General features: G+C 39.3%; 1 protein-coding gene across 2 annotated transcripts in view; it reads right to left on the bottom strand.

The window, feature by feature from the left end:
• LOC129749438 (cyclic nucleotide-gated cation channel subunit A) overlaps positions 1-14472 on the bottom strand; it is a 721507-nt gene that overhangs the window by 551585 nt on the left and 155450 nt on the right. For both annotated transcript variants that reach the window (XM_055744412.1, XM_055744413.1), the window contains exon 2: positions 8308-9006. The gene's annotated coding sequence lies outside the window, so the exon portion shown is untranslated. The remainder of the gene's footprint in view (positions 1-8307; positions 9007-14472) is intronic.

Genomic DNA, 14472 nt, shown 5'->3' with positions numbered 1-14472 from the left:
CCTATGGATAGCCATTGGTTGCACAAACATGCAGCAAGCACACAATCACCGGAAGTTGTGTGTCCTTCTGTTCATCTCCTCCGGCTCATCTTGCTTCCGGGCGTTCCTGTCATCGATGGGGTTATTCCTGCAACAGCCAGCCAGCCAGTCAGTCAGCCTCGACTTGGCTCAGTCCTGCAGCACAGGGTCAGTGGGTGGAATTTTAATTAAAAAACTTTATCGATTTCCTCTTTTTCACTCACTGACACACAATATCTACATAAGTATACGCAAATACACAATGTATATAGAGTCGGATGGCTCCTCGTACGGCGAATGGCAATAATGGCGGAAAGATCAGTGTGACGATATTACCTCACAATCCTACCGAGAATCCCGAGAATGTTGAGCACACTCACCGAAACACAAATACCGGCGTCAAACTGGAAAACTACTTTCCATCCATCTGCTTGTTAAAGTTGCGGAACCCACTATAAACCCAGGCTAGAGTCTGGTGCTTCTTGCTTCCTTCTCGGTGTTGTTGTCTCATCTAGGATTCTCTTTCGCCATCATCAATGAAACGAACGAGGGGTCCATAGTGGGGTTTTATGACACAATGATGATGGCTTGACGATGGGCTTTCTTTTCAAACTTTCTCTACGCGTCTGTCAACAGCATCATCTCATCTCGACTCATCCTGAAAGATTGTGTTGTGCTACCGAGAGCAACAAGTGGGCCAGGACTTGAAGTTTCTTTTGTCAATTTTGTGCTTCGACGATGAAGTTTTTAACTGCACTGCACGGCACGGGGGGTTGATTTGATAATTCACTTGGGAAAACCGGAAAGTTGTTGCATGCCTTTAAGAAAAAAATCTTATTTAGAGAAAACGAGCTCTATTATGCCATTGAAACTTTTTCAACGGTATTCTAATTTCGTATAATACATCGATTTGTACCAAGAAGAACCCTTTTTGCCTTGGAAAAATACGGTACGGTTTGAAAATAATATTTAAATTATTTACTGTAATCTAAATCATCTAAATACCAGTTACTATTTTATTGAATTATTTTTCCATTTTCTTTAAAGGACAAATAACTGATCAAGTTACCTTATCAGTCTCCATGTTAGAAGCAACACTTCACCTCAACAGATATATGCAACTCACACTTGACAGTCATCTTTTGTTGATCCATCAATGTCACTGTCATCAGCTATTTTTCCTATATCCTGGATGCAGACTATTTCTAGCAGAAGGTCCCTGGCTTTGAGGAAGCTGACGATAACGTCCAACGACATTAGCTGTTCACAATAGCCACAACTGCCTGATCCGATTTTGAGCGGGATTGTGTGTGACTTTTCTTCGGAATCAGGTTCCGAAACTGACCAACCTGATTTTTCCCATTTCCAGCTTTATTTGCAGGTACATTGTACTGCAGAGGGCATTACAAAATAACCATCAATTTGTGTGTTGTTTTCCTTTGAAATAAGAAAAAAAAACCATACAGATTGCATTTTTTTGAATGTAAAGCTTCGATGGTTCTTATTTAATTTAATTTGAGATCTTTTGAAGCGCAAAGGAACATTCGTCCTGAATTGAAGGCAGCAACAAATGTTTAAAAGTCAAAAATAAATTCATTCATTAAAATCATTCGTTTTGAACTCTATTTTCAGTTTTGAAATCGTCCTAAGATTTCAGTACTTCATAGGGCAAAATTTTTTGCATCACATGAAAAAGTATTAAGTGTTCAATACTAAACACTGGGGTGACCTTTATCATTCAAGATTCTCGAAACCTAGCGTCCTTCCGCACCCCCCCAATCTGGATCAATACTTTGATAAAACGCACGTTAAAATATATAAGGTTTTCTTTAACTTTTTCATAGCTATAATTTAAAAAAATAAACAATGGAAATTTGGCTGGCGAACGGTAGAAAATGTGCAACTCGAGACCCCATACACCCAACCTTCGGGTAGTGGTCATATCACCTCTTGTCTGCAACTCTGATTCTCTACCTCCCCGTGATGCTAGCTGGGGTGCGAGCAACCTTAGCGGAGATCGGGTACCCAACCCCGGTGCATGCTTTGGTCGCATGCAGACTGAGTCAGGGGGCTTCGTACGAGTCTGTTCTCCATGTCAGGGGCGGCATGCGGAGTGCAACAACGTCCTGGTGGTGTTCGGGACCCAAAACAGCAACATCACGATGGTCCTCCTGCGAGATAGTGGGGTTAGCCGTGGGCTTTGCGAGCCCGTGACTACAAAAAACATAAGCAACGAACAACGAACAACAAATTTCGGATGGAAATCGGCAAAGACCCACGCGACGAAAAGGGACTAGCGATTGGAAACTTGGAACACGGAACTGCCGATCCCTAAATTTTGTGGGCAATACCCACGTGCTCTGCAACGAATTGAAGAGCCGCAAATTCGACATCGTAGCGCTGCAGGAGGTATGCTGGAAGGGCTCCACGGTACGAACGTATCCAGATGGTCGTGCCATCTACCAGAGCTGCGGCAACACACACGAGCTTGGAACAGCTTTTATAGTGGTGGGAAAGATGCAAAAGCGCGTGATCGGGTGGTGGCCGATCAACTCTCGAATGTGCCGGTTGAGAATCAAGGGCCGGTTCTTCAACATCAGCATCATCAACGTGCACAGCCCTCACCTCGGAAGTACCGGTGACGACAAAGACGAATTTTATGCGCAGCTGGAGCGTGAATACGACCGTTGCACAAAACATGATATCAAGATCGTCTTCGGGGATTTTAACGCTCAGGTCGGCCAGGAGGAGGAATTTAAACCGAGAATTGGAAGGTTCAATGCGCACCAGCTGACCAACGAAAACGGCCTCATACTGATAGATTTCGCCGCCTCCAAACGAATGGCCGTACGTAGTACCTTTTTCCAGCACCGCCTCCCACACAAGCACACCTGGAGATCACCGTACCAAACGCAATCACAGATCGACCACGTTTTGATTGACAGCCGGCACTTCTCGGACATCATCGACGTCAGATCCTGTCGAGGCGCCAACATCGAGTCAGACAACTATCTGGTGATGGTGAAGATGTGCCCAAAACTCTCCGTAGTGAACAACACACGAAACCGGCGCCCGGGGTTAAATATCGCGCGACTGAAGCAACCTGAGGTCGCGGCAGACTACGCGCAATCGGTCGAAGCAGCGCTGCCGGCAGAGGGCGAGCTTGACGAAGCCCCTCTCGAGGACTGTTGGGATACCATCAAGACAGCCGTCAACAGTGCTGCGGAGAACGTCATCGGTTATGTGGAGCGAACTCGACAGAACGACTGGTTCGACGAGGTGTGTAGGAGGGTGATGGACGCAGAGAATGCCGCGCGGGCGGCAGTAGTGCAAAGAGGCACCCGTCGAAATGTGGAAAATCACCGACAGTGGAAGAGGCTGCGAGTCCGAATTTTCAGGAGGAAAAGCGCCGCCTGACGGAGGAGGAGCTCGAGGAGCTGGAGCAGCTGCATCGTTCCCAAGAAACACGAAATTTCTATCAGAAACTCAACGCATCCCGCAAAGGCTTCGTGCCGCAAGCCGAAATGTGCCGAGAAAAGGACGGAGGCATCCTGACGGACAATCGTGGGGTAATCAAAAGGTGGAAACAGCACTTCGATGAACGCCTGAACGGCGCACATGCAGGAGATCAAGACGGTGGGGGAAGGTACATCGCCGGCGTAGCCAACGACGAAGAGGAGCCACTCCCAGCGATGAGTGAAGTTAAGGAAACCATTCGCCAGTTGAATAGAAACAAGTCGGCTGGGAAGGATGGCGTCGCAGCTGAACTCATCAAAATGGGCCCGGACAAGTTGGCCGATTGCCTACACCGGTTGGTAGTCCGGATCTGGGACCTAGAACAGCTACCGGAGGAGTGGAAGGAGGGGGTAATATGCCCCATCTACAAGAAGGGCGACAAATTGGACTGTGAGAACTACCGAGCGATCACTGTCCTCAATGCCGCCTACAAAGTGTTGTTCCGAATCCCACTCCGTCGCCTAACGCCACAAGCAAACAGATTCGTGGGAAGTCATCAGGCCGGCTTTATGGAGGGACGGTCAACGACGGACCAGATATTCACATTACGGCAAATCCTCCAAAAATGCCGGGAACACCAAGTCCTTACGCACCATCTATTCATCGACTTCAAAGCCGCATACGACACGATCGACCGTAACGAACTTTGGAAAATCATGGACGAGAACGGCTTTTCCGGGAAGCTGATCAGACTGATCAAGGCGATGATGGATGGAACGCAGCGCTGTGTGCGGATTCCGGGTGAATTGTCGAGTTCATTCGAATCGCGCAGGGGGCTTCGACAAGGTAATGGTCTATCATGCATGATGTTCAACGTGGCGCTAGAAGGTGTTATTCGACGAGCGGTGGGCGAAATGCGGGGCACGATTTCCAACAGATCCAGTCAACTTATCTGCTTTGCCGATGACATTGATATAGTCGGCAGATCATCTGCGGCGGTGGAGGAGATCTACCGCAAACTGAAACGCGAAGCAGGAAGGATTGGGTTGATGATTAATACGTCCAAGACGAAGTACATGCTGGCCTGCGGATCCGAGACCGACCCGCTTGTCCAGTAATAACAAGGTCACGATCGACGGCGACGAGCTGGAGATAGTCTCGGCTCACTGGTGACCGCAGACAATGACACCAGCCGTGAGATCCGGGGGCGAATTATCAGCGGAAGTCGTACCTACTATGGATTCCACAAGCAACTGCGGTCGAGAAGACTTAGCCCTCGCACGAAGTGTAACCTGTATTAGACCGGTTCTTCTCTACGGCACGAGACATGGATATTGCTCGAGGAGGACCTCCGTACACTCGGAGTATACGAGCGACGAGTGTTAAGAACCATCTTTGGCGGCGTATAGGAGAACGGAGTGTGGAGGCGAAGGATGAACCACGAGCTCGCGCGCCTCTACGGCGAACCCAGTATCCAGAAGGTGGTGAAGGCTGGCCGGAAACGCTGGGCGGGACATGTTGCGAGAATGCCGGACGACTGTCCTGCAAAACAGGTGTTCGCTACGAATCCGGTAGGAACAAGACGAGCGGAGGCGCAACGAGCGAGGGGGTTAGACCAAGTGGAGCGTGATCTGGCGAACGTGGGGTGCCCGAGGAATTGGAGAACGGTTGCCGGACCGAGTGAATTTTAGGAATTATGTTCGTCAAGTTATGTCGTGAGACGGAATACTATGTAAATAAAAAAAAATAAAATAAACAATGGAAAAGTGACAGAGAAATTAGAATCTGAGAATTATTTAATCACTTATCTCAATTGCTTGCTATCTTCGATATTTTTTAAAATTTCATCATTTTGGTGAACGATCTAAAATTTCCGGACAAATATAAAATTCTGTTTTCAATGTTAAGAAAATCCCTAAAAGGGGAAAAAAAGAAATTTAAAGTATTTTAATGAAAAATTCTTCAAAATTTAAAGATTTGAAAAATCTAAAGTCAAACTTGAAATGATAAGAATGTTACCTTTTTTTTTAATTCGATGTTTTTTTTTTCAAATTTCCATCTAAAATAAAACGATTTTTCATTAATCTGCAATGAAGATCACAAGTTTATTGCATTAAAGATTTCGTACAACTTTTTAGAAAGACACACACCGTCTTAGCCGATTTAGGCTTTACAGACTGAATAAATGACGTGGACAACTTAAGATTAACATTGAACACCCAGTACCGAAATGGGAATCGAACCCATGCCATCAGTGGACCAGCGATTATCGTCTTACCACGCTAACCACTCGACCACCGAGACGTACTTGTTCCATTTTTATAGAAAACTAACTGGCCCTGTGTGCTTCACTACACCTTGCAAGAATAAATGAAATTTGTCAAAATTCTCTAAATTTTAAGTTTTTTTGTAGGGATCAATTTAAACCTATTCCAGCATATATCAGAAATTAATGTTTTAAAATAAGAACTGCAATTGGCGTTTGGAATTTCAATACAAAAATGATTTCACCTTATTTAGTCTAACTTGATCTTTAAATTAGTTTTTAAGATCTGAAATTTTCAATTTGTGTTTTTAAGTTTTATGAGTTTTCTAATTATGCCAAAATGTATGTTTATTGGTATGGATTTTCCACCTTCTACTCTTCTAAAATGGGGAGGGCTCACGAACTTCGATAAAAACATTGTTGGTATATAAATAACGTCACTTATCGCATGTTGCTCCATTTGTTTGATAATAATATGAAAAAAATAGTCTTCTTTCCTTCTAAGGCCTGAAAAAACGGTGGTTATTCGTATGACAAAAAACCTCTCTCATATAAAATTGTCCCTTTTGATTAATAATTTTGTTAGTTTTGTAAATTTTGTAAATTTTGTAAATTTTGTAAATTTTGTAAATTTTGTAAATTTTGTAAATTTTGTAAATTTTGTAAATTTTGTAAATTTTGTAATTTTTGTAAATTTTGTCAATTTTGTGAATGTTGTGGTTTGTTCAAATTGTGTGTATTATTTAAATTTTGTAAATTTTGTAATTTTCAAAAAAAATTTCAATTTTTATATTCTTTTATTTCTATGTTACCAAATGGTGTAGTTCCAAAAAGAGTACATTTGGATTATACTTATTTAAATAATTTCATTGAAACGAAATTATACAGGATATCCAAGGATCCAGCAATTCTAATACCTTTAAGTCGTTTTAAATTATCTTCAAATGATGATTATTTTAAAATATTTTTATTCTATAACTAATTTAGAATATTAATTGTTCAAATTCATTATGAATTTACTTCGTTCGTAATGCTTGAATCATAATTAATCTGTAGTTTAGTTTAATTTCACATAATTTTTACTTAGTTTATTTTAGTTTAATTTTTTTTAATTTTTTCCACTGTATTTGTTTACTTTTTATAACATTCTTCCGCGCTTCAAAATTAGTATATATTGTGTTCTCAGCATGCGTAAATTTTGTGTTTTTGCTCGTGTTTTTTAAATTAAATTTAACCTGATTGCAGCCAGACATGCTGAGAGCTGAAGTGTCCATTACCAGGGGGCTCTTTCGAGCTTTTTGGTGTGAGGGAGTTTGGTGGGCCATTAAAAAAATGATTCATAATTTAGAATTCTATCATTTGTATATTATTCTGCGTCACATGTAATAATTTACAGGCTGTAAGAAAGGTTCATTTGATTTTTTTTTTCTACTCTCTGGTGATCATTTTATGTGAATTGATTTTTTTCGCGTTCTTGAATGTTCTTGTTTTTTTGTTCGCAAAACTTGAAAAAATATATTTGAAAAATCGTTTGCAACCCAGAGCAAACTCATTTCGAACTTTTGGCCATTATTTTTCCTGAACAATTTTTCTGTTTTAAATCCTTCCGAGATTTCAGCTGTTGAAAAAGCAGGACACACCCTTTTGGATAATAAAAAAAACGAGGTATGTTAATGTAGATCTATATTTGTCAGACAATAAGTCTTATGCCATATGCTTGAAATAAAAAGCTAAGGGAATTTCCTCCATTGCACCAGACGAATTGCGCAATGAATGAAACGTTTTTGGACATTTCTACTGTTTATCTAATGGTATCAATCAATCATATTTAGCTGCATCGAGAGAAAACCGTTGGAAAGAAAAGTATGGTAGGCCAAAAGTAACCAAAAGTACGTTTTTAAGAAGGAAAATTAATGTCTAAGGTATTAATCCGGAATTGGGGAGACGGGATTCTTGATTTCGGCTATTGAAAATAGAAACAATTGAAAAAGACTTGATCCATGATAATAACTTGTTTGGTAGATGATTGTATTTACGTGATCAAATGCCGCGTTAATTATGTGTAAGTGGTGCCAATTTGAAATTATTATATTATATTTACACGTTACTTGCATGAGATAGAAAATCACTATTAAGTCCGTACCTGATCTACCAGTAATGAATCTATTTTGATTAAGAAATTAAACTCAATTAATGGGCTTATGCTACGAGTCACGTGACGTGCCCCGCAAATATGCATGTTGCCATTTTGACTCCAGTACTCTAGGAGGCGCTACAAATCAGCTTGCGACCTCGTTGATTTAGGAATCTCAGTTTTCAGTAAAATGTAAAATATTTCAGAATAACAAACAGATATATTACAACTACCTCGATTCGCTAAAATGTCATAATAATAATAACAATAGGTATATAGTTTCATTTAAAAAAAAAACTCCCCTAATGAAAGATTTTTAGATTTTCAAACTGCTTCATTTCAATTGAATGTGAAATCATTCGAAATTGTTTGTAAAAATATGCCAACGCAAACATTCGAATCCGGTACGGGTAACGAACTATTTTTATCTCACCTGTTTGTATCCGCTTCCAGGATGCATGAACACCGGCCAAACCGGTGAGTAATATTCGTTATTTATAATCCTCATCAGGCAGGACAACGATAATGACCACATTCACATCGTCGGTCGTCGCTCAATGGTGAGTGCCGTTGATTTCCATCACCCGAAAAATGGCACCAGTTCCGTTAATGGCGATGACGATGATGATGCAACTCTAAACCGACACCGGAAAAGATCATCCCAGAAGGGTCGCGGTTTGGGGGCCTGAGATGGTGCTGTGTGATTTGTATTCTTTTCTTCCGGTTTGGCCCCGGAAGCACGTGCCCCTAATAATGGTCCAGGGTGCTCTACGCTCACTGGAGGGCCCTTCGATTCACACGTTTGCCGGGTGTCTCTGTGTGTGTGTATTCCGGTGTTTGACTGAGTGTGTGTGTGGTTTTGTGTGCGCGTATTCACTCTGACACCATAAAATGGCCCCTAGTGGGAGATCATCAGCAGTTTGCTGATTGCTCGGTGGCTCGTAAATTTTCCGCTTATCAAATGTGAATGGGAACTGTTACTGCGGCAGCACAGCAGCAGCGGGATGCCACCGGTCGGTGTTTCACCTCAACTACCGGTAGGTAGCCATGGATCTAATTTATAGCATTCTTTCGGTCATTACGTGAGCACACGTGTCGGAGATGCTGGACGGGCGCGGCGATGGATGCTGAGCTGAAATCAGAAGAAATGGGTTTCCTATTATATTAATTACATTTTCAACATCCTATCAGTCTAATTTAACTCGACAATTTTCATACTTATTCATCATAATTTAAAATTGATAAATATAATCACAGAAGAATTTTTAAACCGTTCAAAAATATCTACTTGAGTCGTCTACACACAAATGAAGAACCATGAAATGGAGTGAATCAGGACAGTTTTTGAACTTTTTCTGTAATGTTTCTGTCAAATATTACAGTTTTAGCATCCCATTAGTTTTAAATGGTGTATTTTATTGGCCTGATCAAACTCACTTGATCATTTCAACTAAGAAGATGCGTTTAAATTGTTGAATCATATTTCACATTTTTCCGTTTTAAATCTACCTCATTCAGCAAAATTCAGCTGCAAAAAAGGAATCGAACATAAAATATTACGGATTTATATTTAAATTCAATTTAGAACGTTGAACCTCTAGATCTTCTTGCAATAACAATTTGGTCGTTAGTGTTATAACTATTGTGTTCATTTAGAGTTTTCAGAGTCAAACAGGCTTAAATAGGGGAGATGAGGGCATAACGAGCACCCGAGGCATAATGAGAACTACGCTTTTCTACGAAAGTGCGTATTTTCTTAAATAAATTTTCATGAGGATTTGTTTCGTACTTCCTATAGTATTAATTTTTCACAAAAAAAGGAATCTCCTTATCATCTTTACAGAGATATTTAAAAAAAAACTAGCTTGGTTCTCAAGTTACGAAAATATTATAATTTTTGAGCACCAGGAAATAAGCTCTTATGATCTTCAAATAACCTTGATCTATAATGTACGCACTGCAACATGATGTACACATTGTTTCTCAATTTTTACCATCATAAAATTTTTGATTTTTCACTTTTATCAATTTTAAAACACGTTTTTACTTAAATTTGTTGACTAGGGGCATATAGAGCACCATATTATCGAGGCATAATGAGCATTTTCTGCCGTAGAATCTAGCAGCGAATTAAAATTGATTTATAGCGCCACACCTTGACTAGTTTTCATCCGACAATTTAGCCTATTGGTAAGGTGTCGGAGAGCTAATCAAAAGTCTAGAGTTAGATTTCTGTTCGAGGTGATTTTTTTCCATTCACAATTCATGATCGATTTTTTTATTGTTACATTATACGGCTAGTGATGATGCTCCTCCGAACAAAGCACTTAATGTATGAGCGTGCGTGAATTGTTTGTATTCTACAAACAGACTTAGATTATTTTGTTATTGCTTTGTTTGATGAATCTACGACTCACCTGACTTCATCGAATTGAATTCGCTGCTAGATTCCCCGGCAAAAACGCACATCTTGCTCTGATTAATTGTGCTCATACTGCCTCAGGGGGGGTTCTCATTATGCCTCCACAGTGGCTGGTTTTCAGCTTTTGGCAAAATTTTTTAAAATGCATTTTTTAACGTTTTCATTTAGTTTTTCACGTTTCAGCCCGTTAGGGAATAGGCTTTTCAAATGTCTGAACACGAAACAATAATGTAACCTCCATATTATAGCTATTTTCTATGGTTAAATAACCGTTTTCCTTAAGGTGGCCATTATGCCCCCATCTCCCCTACGCTGCTTCAATATCAAGAAATAAGTGCTTTAGCGATAGAAAATTAAATTCAGCTCCAGAATTGAAAAAAAACAGACAGGGATAGTTAAAATTAAAATTGCAATCCAGTTTCAGATTTAAAAAAAATTATGATTTCAATTACATTTAACCCCTTCATAAAGTAACAAATTTGCAACAATTAATATATGGAAAAAGCGAAAAATTGTAATTTATTTTAGTTTTTTTTTTCTTGATGTACTCATCATTTCCAACTGTAAAAAATGATTTTTAAGGGATGTTAATGAGAAAGAGTTTTGTAGTTCCTATAGAATTAATTTTTCAGCAAAAAAGAAATCTTCTCATCATCTTTACAGAAATATTTAAAAAAAACCAACAAGGTTCTCAAGTGACGAAAATATTACAATTTTCGAGCATCGAAAAATAAACTAACTCTTGATCTATAAAGTACGCACTGCAACATGATGTACACGTTGTTCCATCATGAAATTTTTGATTTTTCACTATAATCAATTTTAAAACGCGTTTTTATCGTAATTTGTTGACTCGGGGTGCATAGAGCACAATTGATCGGGGCACGATGAGCATTTCCTGCCGTAGCATCTAGCAGCGGATTTAACTCGATAAAGTCAACTGAATTATAGAGCCACAGCTTGACTTGACGAGTTAGCCTATTAGTAAGATGTCGGAGAGATAACACTAGTTTACAGCATTTTTGAACTTAGTAAACTGAAGGCGCTGAATCCGAAAATGAAATTCAAAAAAAAATCTCAGTAGAACCGTTTTTGAGTTATGCTCCAAATATGAAATTTTGGAAAAATAAAAAAAGTTCTTGTACTTAGATTAAATATCTCGGACGGCATAACAGTAATTTGAAATTCCTCTTTTGCATATTGAAGGTGAATAAATTTTCTATCGATCATCTGAACACTGTTTTTGCGTATGATCAACAGTGTTGTTGATATTAGTGACTTTATGATAGAAAAAAATATAAAAAAACGCATTTTTTTAGAGAAAATTTTGTTTCAGCGAAAGCTTTACACTCGATGGTAACATCTGCGCTTGAATGCTAACTTAAAACAAAGATTTCAAGTGGTTATTCATCAAAATCGGTTGGAAATTGAAGAAGTTATGGCTACTTTACCATAATAGTATTTTTTGCAGTTTAAATAATTTAACGAACCGCAGTACACTTATAATAGTATAGAAAGAATAACACATGGGAAATCTAACTCGCTCCAAGTCAAAATTATTTATTAGCTTACCAAAAGGTCACATGCCAAATTTCAAGATGATCTGACCATAGGGAGGGTTTCCTTGAGTCTCAAACGTGAATAAAATTTTAAGGTACTTTTCCCAGGAGGAACGAAAAATACTGGTTTTTCATCAATAACTTTTTTTCATCACTAGCCGATTGTTTTTTATGGTTGATTTTCTTAAATCCTAAGTTTCAAATGCTACCATCGAGTCTAAAACTTTCGCTGAAACAAAATTTTCTCTAAAAAAAATGCGTTTTTTAATCATTTTTTTCTATCATAAAGTCACTATTATCAACAACACTGTTGATCATACGCAAAAACAATGTTCAGATAATCGATAGAAAATTTATTCACCTTCAATATGCAAAAGAGGGGTTTCAAATTACTGTTATGCCGTCCGAAATATTTTAATCTAAGTACAAGAACTTTTTTTATTTTTCTAAAATTTCATATTTGGAGCATAACTCAAAAACGGTTCCACTGAGATTTTTTTGAATTTCATTTTCGGATTCAGCGCCCGATTTTTTTTTTTGTTTGTTTGTTTGTTTATTGATCCAGTAGAGTAAGAATACAATATTCTTTTTAATTACTACTTCCGACATACACATTTGTCACGTTCACTTATTTTAATCCTATTCTATTTTATTTTCCTATAACTAATAATTTTCAAAGTATGAATCCAACGCGGCTGCTAATTCTGGTGCTGTTTCCAATAGTTCAGGCATTCTCTTTTAAAAATGGCTTCTGATTGTATACGCTTAACATTTGGGGGTAATGAGTTGTAGTTGACAACACCTCTCACAAAAAGAGAATTTGCATACAAAGTGGTCCTATTAGTAGGCACAACATAATTGCGCAAACGGCTTCCTTGAGCGCATATGAGCTTATCAAATAGTGCGGGGGGATAACGAGTCGAACCAAGTTTACGCATAAACATGCAGGATCTGAATGCATAGAAATTTTTAAAAGAACATCCAATGAGATTGCTTTGTAGATGACTTACTCGATCGTATCGGTTTAGGCCATAGACATATCGCACGCAACAATTTAATGCAACATTCAGTCTATTCAGTGCACCAGAACTAGGGCGAACATGGAGTACATCACCAAACAGAAAATGTGGGAGGATCAAGGCTTTAAACAAACAGATTTTTGTATTGGTTGGTGCGGAGTATGTACTTCTGTAAAGATTGCGCAAACAGCCGTAAACTTTTCCACATTGTTGCATGATCAGATCGTCCCACAATAAATTTTCGTTAAAAATATATCCAAGATTGTTCGCAGTTTTGCTCCAGTGGATTTGCTCATCGTTGATGAAGACATTGGGGAGAGAACCATGGACAGCTTGCCTTCTAGATTTGGTTATATAGAGTGCCTTGCTTTTGGTATGGTTCACTAGTAGTCCATTTCTCAAACACCACGCAGCAACTCTTGCTAGATCTTCGTTGACCAGCCTGACAAGTTCATTTGAGTTCCGATTCCGATCGACAGCATAGAGCTGGACATCATCAGCATATAGTTGGATAGCACAATGTTTCAACACAAGAGGCAAGTCGTTGATGTAACTCGTAAAAAGAAGCGGCCCAAGAATGGAGCCTTGCGGAACGCCAGAGGTTACGTGAGTACTCCGTGAGAATAATTCTCCGCAAAACACTGTTTGCATTCTATTCGTTAAGTACGATTCAATCAGCCGAACAGCAGCGTTCGAAAAATGAAATTGTTCGACAAGCTTGTCACAAAGTTTTCTATGTAAAATAGTGTCAAAAGCCTTGCTAAAATCAAGCAAAAGTAACACACCTGACATTTTTTTATCCACTGCCGCTGCAAGTTCATCGTAAACACGAATTACTGCTGTTTTCACACTCTGACCTTTGCGGAAACCAGCTTGAGCATCTGTCAGCAAATTGTTGTTGTTTATGAATGTTGACATTTGATCCTTCATTATTTTTTCAAACGCTTTGGAAAGAGCACAAAGTATGCTTATGGGTCTTAGATTTTCAAGTGTACTCAGTTGAGGCTTTTTCTTCAAAGGAATAACTTTTGCATTTTTCCAGCAGTCAGGATAGATAGATGTTCTTATGATCACATTAAACAGGTGAGTTAAATGATGGGCAATTAACGGCAGCACAAGTTTAATCAACTTTATGGGTACGCGATCTAAGCCTTCAGCATTCGATTTTATATCACAAACGGAGTTAACAACTTCCCACCATGCAACTGGCCGAAAACAGAAGTTTAATGGTGATGGCTCTGCAACAGCCCTAAACTGCCGATGACCATCATCTATTGAGTAGTTGGACGAAAATTTTTGGTTTACTACATCTGGATCAAAACTACACGCCTGCGTTGTTTTAACCTTACCAACACCGAGACTTTTTACGCGTTTCCATAGGACATTTCCCGGAACCTGATCGCCCAGGAATTGATGCAGGTGTTGTTTTTTAGTTCTGGTAATAAGAGAGTTAGTTTGGTTTCGTAGAGTTTTATATCTTCTTCGTTTAAAATCTTTCAGGTGTGGTGAAGCTCTACGCCAGTCGTTATAAGCTAGGTTCCTCTCTAATATAGCTTTTCGCACTGAGTGGTTGAACCAGTTATTTGCATTTTTTCGAG

The sequence above is a fragment of the Uranotaenia lowii genome, chromosome 2, assembly GCF_029784155.1.
Source record: "Uranotaenia lowii strain MFRU-FL chromosome 2, ASM2978415v1, whole genome shotgun sequence".
NCBI classification, from domain to species: domain Eukaryota; kingdom Metazoa; phylum Arthropoda; class Insecta; order Diptera; family Culicidae; genus Uranotaenia; species Uranotaenia lowii.
This window is presented reverse-complemented; position numbering and strand designations above follow the sequence as displayed.